The sequence below is a fragment of the Stegostoma tigrinum genome, chromosome 25, assembly GCF_030684315.1.
Source record: "Stegostoma tigrinum isolate sSteTig4 chromosome 25, sSteTig4.hap1, whole genome shotgun sequence".
Taxonomy (NCBI): Eukaryota; Metazoa; Chordata; class Chondrichthyes; order Orectolobiformes; family Stegostomatidae; genus Stegostoma; species Stegostoma tigrinum.
Genome location: NC_081378.1, coordinates 24,208,201 through 24,221,907, shown reverse-complemented (window position 1 = coordinate 24,221,907; position 13,707 = coordinate 24,208,201). Strand labels below are relative to the sequence as shown.

General features: G+C 39.1%; 1 protein-coding gene across 1 annotated transcript in view; it reads right to left on the bottom strand.

Annotated features, from left to right (window-relative positions):
• fbxl13 (F-box and leucine-rich repeat protein 13) overlaps positions 1-13,707 on the bottom strand; it is a 258,479-nt gene that overhangs the window by 14,689 nt on the left and 230,083 nt on the right. The window lies entirely within an intron of this gene.

Below are 13,707 nucleotides of genomic sequence, written 5' to 3'. Positions count from 1 at the left end.
TTGAAACATATAAGATACATAAGATTACTTGATGGGGTAAATGCACACAAGTTGTTTCCCCTTCTGGGAGAATCTAGAACCTGACAACATAATTCCTGAATAAGGGGTCACATATTTAAAACAGAGATTAGGTAAAATTTCTTCCCTGAAAGGGCAGTGAATCTGTGAGATTGTTTACTGTAGAAGGCTGTCAAATCTGGGTCATCAAATATATTCAAGGCTGAGATAGACATTTTTAATCATTAAAGTAATCAAGCATTATAAGGAAAAGGCAGAAAAGTGGAATTGAGAGTTATCAAATCAGCCATTATCTCATTGAACAGTGGAGCAGACGTGATGGGATGAATTGCCTATTTCTGCTCTATGTCATGATTAAAAACAAATATATACATCAATATTAAAAACAAATTGAACATATCGTGTTTGTTTTTGATTTTAAAATTATTTCCCCAATCTATCAAAACTGCACCAAATACCAGACATTTCCTACAAGACAAAACTGTTTGTTGCTCAGTCCATACTCAATTGTTCATTTTTCTAACATAAACAGATTTATTGCGAAATCAAAGTATACAGAGTAGTTTTCAGACTAGACCAGAAATTGATGTGAGCTGCTTAGGATTTTGATAATTTTTCTTTATTTGTTCATGGGATGTGGTATCGCTGGCTAGGCTAGCATTTAATGACCGTTCCTTATTGCACTGGTGGTGGTGAGTCATAGAGTCACGCAGCATGGAAGGAGACCCTTCAGTCCAACTAGTCCATGCCGAACATAATCTCACACTAAGCTAGTCCCGCCTGCCTGCTCCTGGCCCATATCCTTCCAAATCTTTCCTATTCATGTACTTATCCAATGTCTTTTGAACACTGTAATCGTATCCCCTCTTTGCCTTTCTGATTTCCTTCTTAAGAATGCCCCTACACTCTTTATACTGAACATAGAACATTTCAGCACAGTACAGGGCCTTTGGCCCTCGATGTTGTGCCAACCTGCCATACTGATCTGAAGTCCATCTAACCTACACTATTCCATGTACGTCCATATGCTTGTCCAATGACGACTTAAATGTACTTAAAGTTGGTGAATCTACTACCGTTGCAGGCAAAGCATTCCATTCCCTTACTACTCTCTGAGTAAAGAAACTACTTCTGACATCTGTCCTATATCTTTCACCCCTCAATTTAAAGCTGTGCTCGCCGTCACCATCCTAGGAAAAAGGCTCTCCCTATCCACCCTATCTAACCCTCTGATTATTTTATATGTCTCAATTAAGTCACCTCTCAACCTTCTTCTCTCTAACGAAAACAGCCTCAAGTCCCTCAGCCTTTCCTCGTAAGACCTTCCCTCCATACCAGGTAACATCCTAGTAAATCTCCTCTGCACCCTTTCCAAAGTTTCCACAACCTTGTAATGCGGTGACCAGAACTGTACGCAATACTCCAAGTGCACCACAGTTTTGTACAGCTGCAGCATAATCGCATGGTTCCAGAACTCGATCCCTCTATTAATAAAAGCTAAAACACTGTATGACTTCTTAACAACCCTGTCAACCTGGGTGGCAACTTTCAAGAGAGATTCAACCAAACCAAGTTGTCTATTTCTAAAATAAGTTTTAGTTTTGTTTGTGACTAGGAAGTCAATATCTTTATTCATCCGTTGTTCCTTAATCTTACCAGACTTACCCTTCACTCTAACAGTAACACAATGCTTCTGAACTCTTGTTATCTCACTCTTGAAAGCCTCCCACTTGTCAGATGTCCCTTTGCCTGTGAACAGTCTACTCCAATCAACTTTTGAAAGTTCTAGTCTCATACCATTAAAATTTGCTAAACTCCAGTTAAAAACTTCAAATTTTTTTAAAGGCTTATCCTATTCCATGATCATTTTGAAACCAATGGAATTATGATTGAGCTGCCTTCCTGATCTACTGCCATTCTTGAGGAGTAGGGGCTCTCAGGGCTGTTTGGAAGGGAGTTCAAGTATTTTGTGCTAGCCACTATAAAGGAACAATAATATAGTTCCAAGTCAGGATGGTGTGTGCCTTGGAAACTTGCAATTGGTGATATTGCCATGCATCTGCTGGCCTTGTCCTTTGAGATAGTAGAGGTCATGAGTTTCAAAGATGCTCTCACGGGAATCTTGGTGATTTAGTGCTGTGCATCTTGCAGGTGATGTATACTGCTGCAACTGTGTATCAATGATGAAGGGAGTAGATGGTGTCCAGTCTTGTTGGAGCTACAGTCATTGAGGCGAGTGAACAGTACTCCACCACATTCCTGACTTTTGCCTTGCTGATGGTGAGCAGGCACTGGTGAATCGGAATGTGAGCTATCCTCTGCAGGATTTCTTGCCTCTGACATTTTCTTGCAGCCACAGTATTCATGTGGCTTGTCTAGTTCGGTTTCTGGTAATGGTAACTCTCAGGATGTTGATAGTGGGAATATTCAATAATGGTAATCCCATTGAACATGGGAGTGAAGGTTATTTATTGTTAGAGATCGTCATTGCCTGGCTGGCACTTTTATGTGGTGCAAATACTACCTGCCACTTAATGTTGTCCAGGTCTCATTGCATGTGGACACAGACAACTTTAGTAGCTACGAAATCACAAATGGTGTTGAGCATTGTACAATCATCAGCAAAAATCACCATTTACGACTTTATGATAGAAGAAAGGTCTTTGATGTTACAGTTGAAGATGGCTTGACCTATGACACCATCCTTAGGAACTCATGCGGTGATATCCTGGAGCTGAGATGACAAACTTCAAACAACAATCATATTGTTTCGTGCTACTATGACTCCAACCAGCAGACAGTTTCTGCTCAATTCTAATTGACACCAATTTGTTAGGAGTTCTTGATATCATACTTAGTCGAATATTGCCTTGATGTGACAGGTAGTCACCATTGCCTCCCCTTTGCAGTTCAATTCCTTTTGTTCATATTTGGACCAAGGTTATAATGATCAGGAGCTGAGTGATCCTAGTGGAGTTGAAATTAAGCTTCATTGAGTTGATTATTTCTTTGAAAGTAGTGCCTGATAGCAATGTTGATTACCTTGCTTTGCTGACAATCAAGAGTAGACTGACAGGATACTTATTGATCAGATTGGATTTCATGTTTTTAGTGAATTTGAGACATCTGGGGTATCTGCCAGATTATCAGGTAACTGCCAGTATTGAAACTGTTTTGGAACAGCTAAGGGCATGACTTGTTGTGGATTACAAATCTTTAGTTTTATTGCTAGAATGACATCAAAGCCCAATGACTGATCCAGGGCCTATAACCTTATCAAATGCCTTCAGCCATTTCTTGACATAACATGGGGTGAATCAAATTGGTTGAAGACTGACACCTGTTGTTCTTAGAACCTCAGATGGAAATAGAGATGAATCATCCACTTGGCATTTCTGGCTGAAGATAGATGCAAATACTTGAGTATTGTCTTTTACATTGGTTTGTTGGGCTTCCCCTCCATTGAGGATGGGGATATGTAAGGAGTCCCCACCTCGTATTAGTCTTAATAAATTAAGAATATAAAACAATGGAAGGGACATTCTGTTTCACAGGCTACAACGCAATCTACACAGCATGGGCTCCAGCCCACCCACAGTATTTAATCTCCTAATATCTTCACTGTTTATGTTTAGTCTGCTATACTGCATATGTTGGTGTAGAAATTTGCATTGGGAGATGGCATTAAATGAGTAATTTCAGATTGGCCACCTGTTGTACGCTCCCCCAACGTCCCATGTTCTAAGATCTGATCTTCCCCTAACTCTTCGCAATGATTGAATGAACGTTTGAAGATAAAATACCCAAAATGGCAGGTAGTATTCTAAAGACTGTGAAAAGAAATTGTAAAAATTCAAGGAATTTAGTTAAATTCACTTAATTTTAAAAATTCTGGTCATCAATAAAGGTTCACTGATAGATATATTTCTGAGTCTAGATGGTGAGTGGCTTGGACAGGAATATGCCCACCATGATGCCAATCTAAACTAATCCTATCTGGCTGCACATGGTCCATATCCTTGTATTCCCTGCCTGTTTATGTGACTGTCTAAAAACCTCAAACTTTGCTAACGTAATTGCTTCCATCACATCCCTAGTAGCATGTTCTCAGCACCTAAAACTTGCCTCATGCATCTCTGTTAAACTTTTGAGTCCAAAATTAGATGGCATAGGTTTAAGGAGAGAGGAAAAAGATTTAAAAGGGAAAGAAGGGGCAACTTCTTCACGCAGAGGTTGGTGCATGTATGGAATAAGCTGCTGGAGGAAGTGGTGGAGTCTGGTACAATTACAACATTTAAAAGGCATTCATGGGTACATGAATAGGAAAGGTTTAGAGGGATATTAGCCAAGTGCTGGCAAATGGGACTAGTTTTTTTTTAGGATATGTGGTCGGCATGAAGGAGTTGGGCCAAAGGTTCTGTTTCTGTTCTATATGACTCTATGACTCTCTATAACTCAATGAACAACTTTGTAACACAATTTTCCTTCCCCCTATGCACCAAATACATGATATTGTAGGGCTCAAAGATCAGTAGAAAAAAATGATGATGATTTAAAATTATATTTATACAATTTTTGCCAAGTTTATAGACAGATGATAATGATGATTTAATGGTTTTATCCACATAATTTCAATCTGGTCCCGAACCACTCCATCAAACCTTTCCTCAGCTATTTCAGTGTGGTTAAATATAAGTTGTGGAAAATACCATTCTCTGTTAATATATACTGTAAAATACCATCCCTTGATGATTTATATGGAAAAGTTTGCTTTTCATTGAATCAGAAGTGTGGATCTGTTTTTCAAATTACTTACAGCTGAGTGTATCAGTCCTCACAGTTTTCTGTTTTGATGAAAATTTCCTAGACTTTAACTCATAACTTGCATATTTTATACATGAAATAATTTGTTTAGTAGATCATAATTATAGGTTGAAAGTATAAAGTACAATGAGAAAAATAAATGGTTCGCTGCAAGGTTACATTAATTTTGCAATTTTCATGTACATACTTCATGTACAATATCACAAAATTGGTACAAAGGGTCATTATCATGCATAGAAGTTCAATTATGGAAAAAGATTATAGCTGAGTGAATAATCTGTTGCACTGAAAAATAACAGTAGTGAAGAAAATAATGGGACTAAAAAATGTTAGATAACCAGGGCCAGATGATTGCTATCCCAATAAAAACTGAAAGAACTGTGGATGCTTTAAATCAGGAACAAAAATGGAAAAGCTCAGCAAGTCTGGCAGCATCTGTGAAGAAAAAATCAGAGTTAACGTTTCAGGTCCAGTGACCCTACCAGATCCGCTAAGCTTTTCTAGCAATTTCTGTGATTACTAAACCAACTTATTCAAAACAATTGGGTGAGAATTTTTCAGAACTTTCCGAACTACTATCTTTAAAAAAAAATGGTTTGGGAACCATTCCTTTAGATTGAAAAATTTCTCATATGGCTTCGCTATTTCAGAAAGATGAGAGGGAAACAGGAAGTTATTGACCAATTAGTTCAACATTCATTGTCAGAAAAGACAAAATTTGAATACTTTTAGCTGACAAAAGAGCCATTATGGATTTATAAAGTATAGGTTATGCCTAACAAACGTCACTGGATTTTTTTGAATAGGTGACTACAGCAATATTTATGTAACTTATTTTAATAGATTTACAAAATGCATTTGACAAAGTTATGAGGTTATTAACTAAAGGCGAAGCTCACAAAGTTGAAGCTAAATTATTGATCTGGTTAGGAAATTGACTAAGCCACAGGAGACAGTGAGTAGGAAGAATGGAACACATTGTAATTGGCAGGATATGACTTGTGGGAGAACCTGCCCAGATCAGTAGGAGATGAGTTTGGAGACAGGAAGAACCTCAATGTATTTCTGCCTTTTTCTGTCTTTCCTGAGGAAGTGTTTGGAGGAGTGGGGAATGTACATGCTAAATTAAGTAGGAAATTAAAATTGTTAAGCAGGCAAATAAAAAGGCATTTTATATTTAGATTCTCTCATTCTCAACAATTGATCAGTTCCAATTAATGAGTAGACATACTGGAGCTTCTCATGGCTGCTTACCACCTGGTCCACGCAAAGTGTGCCAATTCAAAAGGCCATGTGCTCTTATGAGAGTAGGATAATGATGTCATGGATGGCCAAAGGCTGATTCAACCCTTGAGGATTAAAATTGGGTAACAAATGTCTAAAGACTCTTAGTCTCTGGATTACTAGTCTTGTGATATTACTACAATGACACCACCACAACATTTAAGATTCAGACTATATGCAACTATACCAAAAAAATTCATTTCAGTGAATTCCCCCAACCACTACGATCCTGTGAATGTCAGCAAATCATACCCATGTTTATGCCTTCAACATAGAATGCCTGATGGCTCCGAGGCAACAACAGATGCTGTATCTTTCATTATCCCACCATATATTGTTGGAGGTCCTTCAGTGAAAACTGTGGATCCACCAACAACACAATGTACCTGCCATCAGACAGGTAGTGATTATGGTAGTATCCTGATCTTTCATTATATTAATAACAAAAAAAAACTAATAGCCCATTGTGAATCCGATTAATGTACATCTTATGAATGCCCAGTTTCAGCATATAATCTGGCCCAGCCAGCTGACAGACAAAAGCAAAGGTACTAGAAGAGTGGCAGTGGTGGAAGCATAGCTTTCAGAAAAGATTTCAGACAAAGTCGCACATAAGAGATTAGTGTGTAACATTAAAGGGCATGGGATTGCAAGTAGCGGGAGATGGTTAGAAAACTGGTTGGCAGACAGGAAACAAACAGTAGGAAATAACGGATCTTTTTCTGAATGGCAGACAGTGATAGAGGAGTACTGCAGGGGTCAATGCTAGGGCTCTAGATATTCACAATATAAATGAATGATTTGTACAAGGGAACTAAATATAGCATCCCCACATTTGAAGATGACACAAAGCTGAGTGGCAGCATGAGCTATGAGCAGGACTTAGAGATGTGCCAATATGATTTGAACAAGCTGAGTGCATGGGCAAATGCACGGTTGGTGCAGTATAATGTGGACAAATGTGAAGTTATCCATAGAGATAGGAAAGTCAGGAAGCAGATTATCATCTGAATAGCTAAAATTTGAGAGGGGAGTGTGCCAAAGACCTGGGTGTCCTCATATACCAGTTCTTGAAAGTAAGCCTGTAAGTGCAGCAGAAGGTAAAAGAAGTAAATGGTACAGAAAATAGAACATAGAATTCTACACCACACCCTTCAGTCCATGGTATTGTGCCAAATGTGATGCCAAATTAAACTGATGTCTTCTGCCTGCCTTCAGTCCACATCCCTCATATGTTGACATTCATGGAGAGAGGATTCACGTACAGGAGCGGAATGCTGAGCTGCAATTATACAGGACCTTGGTAAGACCACACCTGGAATTTCATGTGCAGTTGTGGTCTCCTTATCTGAGGAAAGATGTTCTTATTATAGATGGAGTGCAGTGAAGGTTTATCAGACTGATTCCCAAGGTGACAGGACTGACATATGAGGAGAGGTTAAATTCATAAGGATTATTTTCACAGGAGTTAAGAAAAATGAGAGGGGATCACATAGAAATCTATACCAATCTAATAGTACTAGAAAGGGTAGACGCAGGAAAGATGTTGTTGGTGGCAAGCGAGTCCAGAGCTAGAGGTCACAGAATAACCATATGGGGTGTACCATTCAGGACTGAGAGGAGGAGAAAATTTTTCACTTTGAGAGTGGTGAGCCTGTGGAATTCGCTACCACATAAAGCATTGAGGCCAAAACTTGGTATGATTTCAAGAGGGAGTTCGATATAGTACTTGGGGCTAAAAGGGTCAAAGGGTATGGATGAGAAAGCTGGAGCAAGCTAATGAGTTGGATTATTAACCATGATCAAAATGAATAGCAAAGTAGGATTGAAGGGCCAAATGGCCTACTCCTGCTCCTATTTTCCATGGTTCTATGTAACTATTGTAATGCTGAGAAGAGATGACAGGTTCATGGTTCTGCTCTCCCTGAGAGCACCAGGTCAATTCTCAAACTGTGGGAGCTCAGTTTGAACATAGAACATAGACTAAAAACATAGAACATAGATTCATAGGGGAATAGGTCATAGTAACACAGGAACATAGGAATTTTGGAACAGGAATCTACCATTCAACCCCTTCAGCCTGTTCCACTATTCAAATGAGATCACAGCTGATCTGTGGCTAAACTCCATATAACTGCCTTTGGCCCATACCCCTAAACAACTTTGCTCAACAAATATTTTGTTCCAAAACTCTATAACTCCATGTGCAGAATCCCTCCCCAACATCTCTCCTGAAAGATCTGGCACTAATTTTTAGACTATGACCTTAGTTCTAGGAACTCCAACTGGTAGAAGTCGTTTATCTCGATCTACTGTATCTTTTCCTGCTAATATCTTGAAGGCTTCAATCTAATACCCCCTTAACATTCTAAATTCTGGAGAAAACAGGCTGAACTTATAATGTCTCCTCATAATTTAACCCCTGAAGTCCAGGTATCATTCTTGTAAACCTATGCTGCACTCTCTCCAAGGCCAATGTATTTCACATTTTGGAAAATTAGACCATGAGGCTGTGCTCCTTCTCCTGGCTTACAAGCAGAAAGCGAAGTGTGAGAATCCAGTACAGAAAGTCGTACAGTGCTGGTGTGAGGTAACAGATGAGATCCTACATGACTACTTGAAGTCAGTGGACTGGTCCATATTCAAGACCCCAGCATAAACTTAAATGAGTATGCCACCACCATCACAGACTTCAGCAGTAAGTGTGTAGAGGACTGCGTGCCAGAGAATTTAACCCGAGTGTTTCCCAGATGAAAACCATCGATGAACTGGGAGATCCACTCCCTACTGAAGTCCCGGTCTGAAGTGTTCAAGTCGGATGACCTTGATCTGACAAGGAAATCTAGGTACAACCATTGCAAAACCATCAAGGAGACCAAGGAACAATGCCAGACTAAGCTAAGAGTCCCAGACTAACCACACAAACACATGTTGATTGTAGCAAGGCTTACTTGATATAACGGGCAGAAAGCAAAGTCAAGTAGAATCGCTGGCAACAATGTATCCCTCCCTGATGAATTCAATGCATTCTATGCTTGTTTTGAACTGAACATCAGTGAAATTATGTCATCCTCAGGTGCACCTTGTACCCACAGTCAACCCTGCAGACATCAGATTGGCCTTCCTGAGAATAAACCCACAGAAAGTGACTGGATGGAGTCCCACTCATGCACTCAGATCATGCGCAGACCAGCTAGTTGGAATATTTGCCAGAAAGCTTCAACCTCTCCTTACTCCAATCTGAGCTTCCTACCTGCTTCAAGAAGACCATTATCATTACAGTGCCAAAGAAAAATCAGGTAGCATGCCTTAATGACCACCACCTGGTAGCTCTGACATCAGTCATTACGAAGTGCTTTGAGAGGTTAGTAATGGCACACATCGACTCCAGTCTCCCAGAATGCCTTGATCCACTACATTCCTGCTGCAACAGGTCTGTGACAGAAGCGATTTCCTGGCCCTAAAGTCATCCCTGGAACAGACGAGGCATCATGGCTCAATGATTAGCACTGCCGCCTCACAGTCCCAGGGTCCCATGTTTGATTCCACCCTCGGGTGTCTGTCTGTGTAGAGTTTGCACATTCTCCCCATGTCTGCATGGGTTTCCTTCAGGTACTCTGGTTTTTGCCCACAATCCAGAGATGTGTGGGTTAGGTGCATTAGCCATGGGAAATGCAGGGTTACAGAGATGGGATGGGTCTGGGTAGTATGCTTTTCAGATGGTCATTGTGGACTCAATGAGACAACAGCCTGCTTCTACACTGTAGGGATTCTATGATCTGGATAACAAGGAACCTACATCAGACTCCTACGTATTGACTTTAGCTCTGCATTTAATACTGTAATTCCAGTCAAACTTATCTCTAAACTTTGACACTTAGGATTCTACTCCATCCTCTGTAACTGGATGATTACATTCTGCATTCTGTTCTATTGCCCAGATATACTTATGTAAGGTATGATTTGCCCAACAGCACACAAAACAATACTTTTCACTGTATCTTGGTACATGTGACAATAATAAATCAAACTAAAAATCAAGTTCTTCCTAAGGTGTGGCGTCCAGATAACCTCATATTTGCTTACATTGAAATTTGTCATAATTTTGCCCATTCACGTAGACTATCAATATCCTTTTGTAATTTTATGCTTTCATCAACAGTCTATAATGCCCCTAATTTTGTCATAAGCAAATTTTGCATATATGACTTTCTATTCTGTTATCCAAGCCATTAATAAATAATGTGAATAATTGAGGCTCAAACACAGATCCCTGTGGGACATCTCTAGTCATATCCTGCCAATATGACTACCTCTTATTATCCCTACTTTCTGTCACTTGCCACTCAATGAATTTCCCAGCCATGGCTGTAATTTGCTCCCAGTCCTTTAGGACTCTACTTTAGTTAACAATCTCTTATGTGGGACTTTATCAAATGCCTTCTGGAAATCCTCATAACCAACATACATAAGTATTCCACTACCTTAGTCATCTCTTCAAACAAATTTAGTGTGGTTTGTCAGGCATGAACTACCTGTCTTGAATCCATGCTGGCGCTCCCTGATTAACTGGTGTTCAGTTACCCTATCCTTGATTAAAGACTCCAACAATTTCTCCACTGCATATATTAGGCTAATTTGTCCATAATTCCCTGGAATTCCTCTCTTCCCTTCAAAAAAAGGTAGAGTGACATGTACAATTTTCCAATCCAGGGGATGATATTGGAATCTAGGGAACTGAAAGATTACAGAAAGGGCATCTACAATGTGCACCCCTATATCCTTTAACACCCTTGGATGGAAACTGTCAGGTCCTGAGAATTTGTCACAATTCAGTTCCGTTCATTTCCTTATTGTCAGATGTTTTATTTATTTTAATTTTATTAATGTCTTCGGGACTTCCTGCAAGCTATCTTCCTTTTCTACTGTAAATACTGAGGTAAAGTAACAACACAACATGTCTGCCATTTCCCCATTATCATTGACAACATCCTCACTTTCAGTCTTTCATGGGGCAACATTGCTTCTGACTACCTGCTTCCCCTTTATAGCTATAACTTCTTTTCCTATTGATTTTGATGTCCTCTGCAAGTTTCCTTTTATAATCCCTTCTAGTATCCTTTATAAGCTGCTTTGTGCCCTTTACTGGTCTTTGTATCTTTCCCATTCAGCAAAATCTGTTGCTTATCTCTTTAGCCATAGCCTTTTTTTTCTGTGAAGTGGAGCTTTTCCCTTTTAGGGGTATAAGCTGGTTCTGTATTGCATTATATGCCTCTTTAAACATCCTCCACTGTTCTTCAGTTGTTTAATCTATTAGCAGATTTTCCAGTTAACTGTGGACAGTCAATGTCACCTCTCATTAAAGGCAGCCTTACTTAAATCTAAAATCTGAGTAGCTCATGCAAGCATTTTACTAACAAATGTTAAATTGAGCTTGATCACGTTATAATCATAATTTGATCAATGTTGATGCACATTTAGGTTATTAATTAAATCCAATTTATTATTAAATTTAATATTGCATCAAGGACACCTTGCTATAGGAAACTAGCTTGGACACACTCCAGAAACTCACCACCTTTCTGACAGGTACTTGTCTGTCTCCCATTTACGTTAAAGTTAAAATCCCGCATTAATACTACTCTGACTTTGCTACACACTTGCCTAATTTCTGATGTATATGATCTAGCACTTTACAGCTGCTGCCAGGTGGTCTACAGATGACACCTTGTTACAGTTTTAGATCCTTTACTGTTCCACATTCATGGAGTCTCTATTTTTTAATGTGAATTTGGGTAGAGTATTTGTGGATTTGAAGGCAGGATGTTAGAATTTGATGTTTGTAAAACGACAGGGGGAAGAGTGTGTGGCCCCTTTAAAAGATGAGCTTAAAGGTTAAAAAATAATGCCTTTGGGCAGCTTGTGGGCTACAGAGAACTCCCAAAATCAAAACATTTGTGTCAAATGCTGTATGGTTAGCAATCCAGGCAACAGTTTTGTTTCGTTGGCAAGGCAACTAGTTCGAATATCAGCCAATTAATTTAAACCAGGCACTTAGAAACTAAAACCAATTAAATTTAAATCTGATGGTTTTGACAACATAGGACCAATTATATTGTAAGAAATTGATATGTCATCAAGGTATAAAAGAAGATGGCATTTGAAAATCGGTGTGAGAGTAACTGTCATCTGATAGAATTAATCACTATCAGCTCTAAACAGAAAATGACTGGCTCTTATGGAATTCTCTAAGCTCTTAGAGTAACCATCATCTAACTAAAGGTACAGCATTGCTCTTAGCTAATATTCCCGACACAAGAATTCGATGGAGAAGGGCATTACTGATTGAAGGTCACCAAAGAAGGCAGAGAACATTCTGGAAGATGTATCCTGGCTGTAATTTTGAGAGTCTAAATTTTAATGTTTTTGTTACTTTGGTTTATATAAGTGGGACTTGTATTTATTGGGGCAGCATATCATTAGAATTTTGTTTTATTTGGGAATAGTTAAAGTCCAGTTTGTTAATGGTTCAGTTAATCTGTTTAATTTGTTCACTGTTACAGTTAAATAAATAAATTGTTACTTGATGATTACAGTGAAAGGAGTTCATTTCATTTAACCACTTCTTTATAAAAGCCAAGAGGGTGAGAGGTATACCACTTTTCACAAATCGGTTAACAGATTATAAGGTGAGCAGATATAATCAGAGGTGAGCCTTTGTGGATGTTTCAGTTTTAGTTACTGGGGGGGGGTGTCGACCTCCCCTTTATAACATTGTCCCCTCATTGAAGCGATTTTGTTTCTAATTAGTAAGGCTGCCCCACCCCCTCTGCCACTTTCCCTATCCATGCTGTAAACCTTATAACCTGGTATGTTTAGTTCCAAGTCCTGAACATCCTGCAGACACATCTCTGTAATGGCTACTATGTCATAATCTCCAAATTGAATTTGTGCCAGAAGTAATTTAATTTATTCTGTACACCCTATGATTTGTATATTGAACTCTCTTTTGAGCCGTTCATTCTAACCTGTCTTTTGGCTCTAATGCTTTATTCATTTTTCTTATAATTTCAATCTTCTGGTTTAATCAATATACTTCTGATAGTTTTGCCATTACATGTCATACCTAGAGTGGGATTCCTGACAGTTTCTTTACTCTCTGACCTGTTTCTTGTTTTTGAAACTGTATTGACTTCTCCCAAGGCCACCTCCTCCATCCCCAATTACTACTTTAAAGTCTTTGTGACCATGTTATTTCACCTTCTGCTGGGGTACTGGTCTTAGATCAGTTCAGGTGAAACCTGTCCCAATCGTACAGTTTCTTCCTGTCCAAATATTAATGCCAGTGCCCAATGAAATGGAACCCCTCTTTCTACACCATTCCTTTACCCATGTTTATTTTGTTTTAGTTGACCAAGATGGCAGCAGAGTAGCAACACAGTGTGCAAGCTCTTGCATGGTGCTCACCTGCTCTGCTTACTTTTATTTTTCTTTCTTTCACAGCTTTTTTTGCTTTAAATCTACTTATCTTCCATAGGGTGCACTTCTCAGGCAAGGTTTCTTCCCAGCAGCAGCGTTGGA